The 8757-nt window shown below is 34.4% G+C and overlaps 1 protein-coding gene across 5 annotated transcripts in view; it reads right to left on the bottom strand.

The window, feature by feature from the left end:
• The window catches only part of LOC105202438 (zwei Ig domain protein zig-8), a 368807-nt gene that overhangs the window by 20062 nt on the left and 339988 nt on the right, over positions 1-8757 (bottom strand). The window lies entirely within an intron of this gene.

The raw sequence follows: 8757 nt of genomic DNA, 5'->3' as shown, positions 1-8757 counted from the left end.
AGCGATCGGAAGGCGACTTACACAAATTACGCAGATTAAATCCGCATATGCAAACAGACGCGAATCCGCGGCACACGCTTTCACGCTAAACGGCTGGTTTGATTTGAATCCATTATTCATATTGAACGTGCCACGCTACGCGCGCGCGTGTGTATGTGCGTTGGGCGGACGAAAGTCAAGACGGGATGGATCAATGCGGGAGTGCATGTACCGCTGCGCGTTTACATGCGTCTTATTGCTCGAACACTCGGGGACTTCGAATACCCGATTGGGGTACTTTTAAATAGCAGCACATTTAGCACGCTTAACGCGGATTTCAATCGACCCTACAAGAGTCGGGCTAAGAATTGCGTCGGACATGCAAAGCCTCTCAACAACCAAACCGATCAATTCCGTTTTTCCTTATAGATTTTTTGTTGTAATCAGTACCCGGAACACACATCAATTTACAGCTCCTCCGTGATTTTCTCTACTTTATATTTCGTGGAATTTGGTCAGCTTTTTTTTTCTAAGAAACTCCTGTATGATAAATATGTAGAAACGTGAATTTTTGAAGACGCTCTCAGGACTTTACTTTTAGACTCGCTTCCATTTACTGTCCAATATTTTAGATAAGAATATATTCGAAAGAAAGGCTACGGGAGTTGGCGCAATAAGAAGTGCATGCGAGTTAATTAAATTAATTGTATTATGTTTAATGAATAATTAAAGATCTACATAATTCAACAAATATTAAACTGGACACTGTAACTTCGGTTCAATATTCGTAGCAGAAATTGAGTCATTATCAGTAAACACAATGGTATGTGGTAAAGCTGTGTGTTTTATAAATTATGAGAACCATCATGTGTGGCACGTTTAGAGCAACCAAAAATATCAAAGTAGTAGATCATATTGTCTAAACCTACACTGAGAGAAATATTTAGTAAGATAGATCAAACGTTCAATTAAATAGCGAACGTAATAAATTTTATAGTTACCAAATATATAATTTTTTTTGGCCAAACAGCCTCAACCAAACAATTGTTTTTATACAACTTATAATTAAATGATTTGATAAATGTATCTAAGTTTTTGTATCAGTAACTACAAAATTCATTTAATCGCTATTTATCTAAACGTTTGATTGATATTTCTCTTAGTGCAGTTGAAATAAAGTTATGTGCATCTTTAGATTGAAATTAAATATCGAGTAATACTCGACGAGTATGGCAAACGCATATCGTAAGATTGAATGAAATAAACGAGTGTAAACAAGTGACTCACCACAAATCGCAGCATTTACACAAAATCACAAGATTACACGGAAAGAATGGTTTTGTTGAAGTGTCTAAAAATTTAGCTGGATGCAGATCTGAAAATAATTTTGTTCATCAAAATAAGTATGTTGGACCACTCAAACTGGTTGGTATAACGTCAAAACTTTTTGCAACATTGCTCAACATATTTAAACATCCGTCATATTTATTTTAATCGTCCAACAAAATTATTTTCAGATCTGTACCCAACTAAATTTTTAGACACTTCAGCAAAATCGTTCTTTCCGTGTATTAATTAAATTTTGTCGAAAGTAAAAGATAGTAAATAAAAGAAAGTAAATTAAAAACGGTCATAATGTAGTCACATTAACAAACTGCCGTTGCTAAGTTATGTAGACCTTTAGTTATTTATTAAATTATAATATTATTTAATTAACAATATGAATATAACTAATTTATTTAATTAATTTACGCAATTTTTAATTTCTCCTACATGAAAAAAACAATTTTATTGTAGCACCTAAAAATTTAGCTCAATACAGATCAGAAAATAACTTTATGTTAGGTCATCAAAATAATTATATTACGCCCAAGCACGATAATGTAATTGCAAACAGTTTTGACATTTTAGCAACCAAGTTAAACGTATAATTCAATTTTTTAAAATGGTTCAACATAATTATTTTCAGATCTGAATTTCAGCAAAATTCTTCTTTCCGAGTATAGCTTTCCTTTCAAGTATACTTGTGTTTTAATTACCGGCAGTCTCAGTATTTCAGGCCTGTATCATAGTTAAAATTGGTTGTTATATTTAAGAGTCATCTTAAGTATAATCTCAAGACATCGCAAATTAATCATACAATTGTATTAGTGACTTCAAACATTATTTAAGATCTTATATAAGAACCGACTATGAATGCTGGTCTTAGAAATTGTCCTTTCAAGTCATTTTATGAAGAAAAATTCATGTGATTATATGATTTCTTTCATATATCTCAAAGACTTCATAATTCAGAGACAAAGTGTTAAAAATTTCATTAAATCATCGCTCCTCTCTCTTTCTCTCTCTCTCTCTTTCTCTTTCTCTCTTAACAGTTCTTAATCAAAAAAAGTTTTAAAAAAATTAACGTTTTATGTTTGACTTTTTTCAAAGTATTAACATTGAATTCGAGAAGATATAAATGAATTGAATTAGAAAAGATATAAATATACCTTTAAGTTAATGAAAATTAATTATCTTACGTTAGTAGCATCTCAATTCCTTCAAGCCTAAATTTAAGCATAAGTTTTTTTATAAGTAAAAAAAATAAAGGTAACATCCTATTTACTGGTACTATTTATTATTAAAAAAGAATTCTTTTTTCGTTTAGGAGCTATTAAAAAAGAAACGAAAATTTTATGGAATTTTAACATTTCCTTTTTCTCTGAAACAGAGCTTTTGACATCAGGTATTATTTATTTGAATTTTTCTTCATAAATCGACTTTGAAAAACATTAAAATTTACTTCCAATCAATTCCTAAAATATTGGACAGTAGAAACACACACCGCATATACGAACTGCGTTTTATGCACATGTCGGAGCCACGTACATACCCGCATTGTATAATGCCTGCTTACACCGATTGTTACAGCGTCGAACACACAAAGAATCGAAGAGGAGGAATCTTGTGACGCTTGTTTCGAATCTCGCTTCGAATAAAATTGTCCACAATCACGGTTTTCGACCGGTAGATACTTCCTCATGTTTTTTTCTCGTGCGACGTAAACATCGTTTGCGTCGTTGTGTAACGCTGGATTCCTTTCACTCGGATTAGCGAGTCGCGGAGAATCCGAAATAAATTCCGTGGGCGTAGATTTCCATTATAATTTCCAATTGAAATTGTGGACTCCCACGGACTCGGTCGGCGCGTCTCCCGTTGCATACAAAATTACTTCCCAACGCTACGACGCATCGCGCCGGCGTTGTATTCCGTGGAACTGCACAGAATGCGCCGTGGATTACTGAGCTAATTACTGTCGTAGTTACTCACACCGTGCGTCGTAGCTACCCCGCGGAATAATTAATGTTGATAATAGATATATGCCACGTATTATAAATTGCGTTATACAATATCGCGTGCGTCACACCGTGCCGATATTAATTCGTCGTTGGGGGATCGGAGATAATCAAGGGGTGACAAGTATGTAATTAGTGTTGATACGAGGGAACTACTTTCAATCAGCATCGCGACCTTCAATCTCGTTTTTAATACACACGATGTAATGAATCGTTTATTCATCGAGAATATTTAATGGTAAAGACGTAATAATCTTGAGTTATTTATGTCTATTACATGAACATATTGTAATATAATTTGTCATTTTTATAGGGAAACTTATAGAAATGAATTTAACCGGGTCAGAAGTTCTTTAATACAAGTTCTGAGTAAAGCGTATATAATTTAATTAAAATCGGGTCAATTAAATCTAGATTAAAAAAGTCGAGATCTAAATTAAGTGGCAGCTAATAAACATCAATGCTGAAATGTCAAACAATTATTATTCAGCGGTGTTCCGGTTCAATTATGTTTCCCTCTCTCTCCCTTCGAGTAAAGAAAAATCCAAAATGTAGAATGTTTTATAAATATTAGCGGAAGGAATGCTCAAAATACAAGAATTTGTGCTAATTTGGGGAAAAGCGAGTCAGCACTTAATCTACATTGTCGCAAATCTCCCGATGGGAAAATATTTACACGATCAAAAGCTATTATTTGGACAAATTGAAATTAGTATGTACATAATTATAATCGGGGAATACGAGAATTGTGAAAAGGATTATGTATACATATCGCGACTACGATATGCGTGGCTTCGTGGGCTCCCCCTGATATTTATTATTTTAAAATAATGCGGTAATAATACAGTTTTAAAACTGTACCCGTATGTATAAACATTTTTCAAAATAAATGTACCATGATAAACCAACTTTATTGCTAATAAGAACAAAGTACATATTTTTTGCATTATCGGCGAGGGTAGGTCGGAGTACGCTAAAGTAGGTTGCAATACGTAAAACACACTAATTGTTAGTCACAATATAAAGTATGTCACGGCATGTTTTAAAGTGCGCTAGAATAAAACTTTTGTTGACATACATCCAAGTAGCCTTCAGTGGCCAGCTAGCTGTTCCAGAATTTTAATTCCAAGCAAAAGACTTTGTTGGAAATTAATAGTTAAAAAGTACGTTCTAATCCATTTGTTAAATATTTAAGTGTATTTATTTTAAAAATTGCAACAAACGAGACTATTCCGTCGAGAGAAGGAACTTGAAATTATTCGGAGAGCCTCCGTTATTAAGGGCGCGATTCCAATCAAACAAATTGCTCCAATAGATTACTAATTACCGTAGCACGTACGAAAAACTCTTGAATTTACAGAACGTTTTAATAACGTGTATTTTTTTTTGCAAACGATTCAGAACATCGATTTTTCTTTGCGCGCGTGTCTTAAATATTTTAAGAAATTTCTCCGGTTTGGCCAATTTTCTCATGGCATCGATCCGGAGGCACGTTAGCTACGTGCACGCGTTACCCCCATTGTGCGATTTGCGTGCGCGTATTATAACGCGGGCTTATAACTCGTTCGCGTCTAATTAACCAACGGCCGATGTTTTGTTTTGTCGGGCTCGCGTCTCTCGACTGAAAGACCATCGTGATTTCTCCTTTCACGCGAAATAAAGGCGCCTATTGTGAAACGGCGTGCTTTCACCCACTCGCCAGCTTACAAAAGACGTTTGGTCCTTGCGTTTGTTGCCGAAAATGTGTGTGTTTGTATCTACCGCTATATTACCCGAGCCTGAGTATCCATGTTGGGTTTATAAATAGTTATATCGCGTCGCGGCTATCGACAACAAAGGAACGAATATCACGCGAGGTCAAAGAAACTTTTCGCAAAAATTTCTTCATCTCTCGTACATACACATGAGAATTCTATTTTCAGTTACGCGTAAAATTAACTTGTATTGTAATGCGCATTTTCTCGCGACGTGATTAATTTTCTACAGACGCAGAATGTAGAACGCAGCGGGGAATAATTAGAAAATCTGTCTGTTAATGACTGCGAAAGAGAAATTTATTTTCTTCTCGTAAACTATTGCTCGTACGTATGTTCAAAACACAGATACAAATATATTTCATATTTACTGTAAAAAAAAAACATAATAAGGGAAGTATAAAATACAAACTATCAGTGACGAATCTATAATTTATGGCAAGATATCAAATAAGTTTTATTAGTAGTAAACTCGTGCTAATTAATTGCAAATTAATTAGATATTTAGTTTAAAGATAAAAAGGACCTCTTTGTGCAACATGCAGAGGCTGCGTTCGTAGAGCGTGCTATCAGCGCTATTGCGTCACTTTGCCCTTATTTTACGTCTGATGATCGATAAAGATAGAATGACGGAACAGCGTTAACAGCGCGCTCTCCGAACGCAGCTTTAACTTGATCTTCAAAAACGACGGGACAACTTCGAAAATTTTAAAAGATAAAAAGTACAGCATTTCGCTGAAAACAGCATCGTAGCTCTTGCGCGTGCCAGTCTCTAACTTTGAAATAGATTTATTCCCCGCTATCGATCGCGTACGCTATCTTTTATTTCGTATCCGGAGTTATAGGGTCACTCTCGCTGATTAAACTTCCGCGGTTAATTAACCACAGGCCGATATTTGCTCCGGTTTTGCGCCAATCCTGGGAAGACCGTGATGATGTTTCCTCTCAAATAGAAGCATAGTGACCCGCCGTTAAACGGAGTTATTCCCCATACTCGTCAAACCGCAAATACGAGCCACTCGGCTAGGATGGTTAACGCCGTAAACATCGTCATGTCTCGCTTGCGGCCGACCGACCGGCGTGCTTTTTGCCCTTTTATATTTTCGCCTGTATATACCCTACCTTAACAAATTTATTTTAGCAGCGAGAAAAAAAAAAGAATTGCCGCGCGATATTAACACGCCATACATAACATCACGGCATTTCTTGTTGCTAAACTGGTATTTCTTAGAAGGCACGAAGTCTCGACATATAGTCTTACGAGAAAGAGGTTTTTTTTTCGATTTCTTTTATGCCGTTTCTTCGCGAGAAGAAGAGAGGTTGAAACTGCTTCATCAGCAGTATAGGTAGAGTAATTTGAATTTTCTGAACATTTTCTAGAGAGAGGATTCACCGAAGATTTTACTTATAATGTAACTGCCTTGTTGGTTATTTTTGTTTGAGTCTTAACTTCGTGACCGAACTGACTGCGTTCTTGACTAACAATGACGGAGAGCTTAACTTATCCACCGGAGCCAATAGTATTGATTGCGGAAACTGAATAGCTCTTGGGTCTGTGAATAAGATTCTGCACAAACTTTGTCAATTAAATCGAAGTGCATTCAAACATTTACAGAATTACGTGCACTGATTGCGGAATTTAATGACTCCCGGCTTATACATAATATTTATAAGAAGCTTTTAATGCCTCAACTTGTTCCAGAACATTCGCAAATTTTATAACGGAAGGTTATAAAATATTTATGTAATTTGTGTAATTAATTCCATGCGCATTCATATAATTAATTTCGTATTATTTATTATTTAGCGTTAATATTAAACTGGAAAAGGATTTATTTACAAATGGTGCACAAATTTTGTGTAATACGCTTTGTTGTATCGTTTAATTTTAATTTTTGTAACAAAAATTCTCCCGTTAAATATTAACAAACCGCAAAAAAACGATGACCGGAGTGTATCGAAATAATTTGGAATATTCACTGAGTCGCGTAGGTGTTCATAAAAATAACACGATGCTCCGGTTGCATGATCCGGAATCTACGTAGGAATCGTGATTTGGGTCAGAGAGTGCATTTCAGCATTTACGGCCTACGTGCATCGGTTGTAAAGACGCTCTCAAAACCTAATGACAAACAGCTGGCACAGCCCGGCGAGGATTTAATGCTCCGATCCCCTCGTAGCGAGAACCGTTTAATAAGAATTCTCACTGGCTCATACATTTTTCATGATGAAACGAAACGGCTCTATCAACTGAAAAGGATGAAGATGGATAAATATTATTCATCTAATGCGGATTATTATCTTGCTCTTTACTTTATAAATTGTGCCGCGAGAATAACATCCTATTTTGCATCTTGCAAGAAGCTAGATTTATCTTCCCGTTGCACCACGGAATTTTTGGTCCCTCGCATTCATCAAGAATGTTTCTGCAAAAATTATAGTATGTACATCGAAAGAACGGGTTTTCCTGGCGTGTCTAAAAATGTAGCTAGAAATAGAGCTGAAAATAATTTTTGTTAATTCATCAAAATAATTATGTAAGAATGCGCAAATTGATTGCTGGAATATCAAAATGCTTTTTGCAGCATTCCTCGTCACATCTCAACTTCCTTCATAATTATTTTCATTCAACAAAATTATTTTTAAATCAGTATCTACTAGATTTTTAGATATTTTAGTAAAATCGTTTTTCCATGTAGTTTTTTTTGTGTGGAGGCATTCAGGGATCGAGAAAAAACACGTACGGGCATTGGCAGAAAATGTACATCGCTTGTGAAAATGGCTTTAAAAATTCAAAGCAAGCGGACGACGCGGAGTTAATTTTATATTCGCCGTTGTTATATATATGCAAAATGAAGTCGTTTAAGGCCGAACAGCTTTCTACAAATTTATTTTGTCGATATCTATTTTCCATCGTTTCTCTCTAATATTAATATCGCGAATATTCTTTACAATATCTTTCTCCTTAATATAGCATTGTTTTCTCGCATTTCAATTTGTTTTACCTTAATCTTCTCTTTTACATTTTCAACTGAGCTTTTTCAAACAAATTATCCGATTATTCGTACAAATTTGTGCACAGAAGGAGGTGGCATTATGGTCGCTCATTTATATTTTATTAAATAAAATGTAAATGGGTGACCATAATACCATAATATCTTAATTAATAAACAATATTTTATATTGAAACTTAACGATTATATTCAAAGAGTTATAGAATCTAGACACAAAGTTATGAGATATTTATTATTTAAGACGTAATTTATAAAAATTGACGACATTGCATAATGAGTCGAAGAAGAATATGGCCAACCCAAAAATAAATTTAAAATTTTGTTTTGTTTAAAAAACACAGCATTTTGTTGCAAAATTATATATTTTTTAAATTTAAATTGTTAGAAGGAGCAATATAACTGCAAAATTTTATGATTGATGGAAATAAATGCTGACTTACTTCAATTAGAAGATAAATCACAGACAAACTGCCAAAAGGACAATTCTTACGAAACCAACTTTTAGACTTAACTATAAAAAAAATAAAATATTGCAAAATGTATAGATTTACATAAAATCGTCCTACTGTCTATACTACAAATTTGTCTCAAGTAAAATAAGTCATAACATCAAAATAACTGCAAAATGATTATTAAAAGTCACTTTCTGATGAATCGCGATTCATTTTAATC

This window comes from Solenopsis invicta, chromosome 7, assembly GCF_016802725.1.
Source record: "Solenopsis invicta isolate M01_SB chromosome 7, UNIL_Sinv_3.0, whole genome shotgun sequence".
In the NCBI taxonomy this organism is placed as follows: Eukaryota; Metazoa; Arthropoda; class Insecta; order Hymenoptera; family Formicidae; genus Solenopsis; species Solenopsis invicta.
The sequence above is the reverse complement of the archived record's forward strand: the minus strand, read 5'-3'. Positions and strand labels throughout refer to the sequence as shown.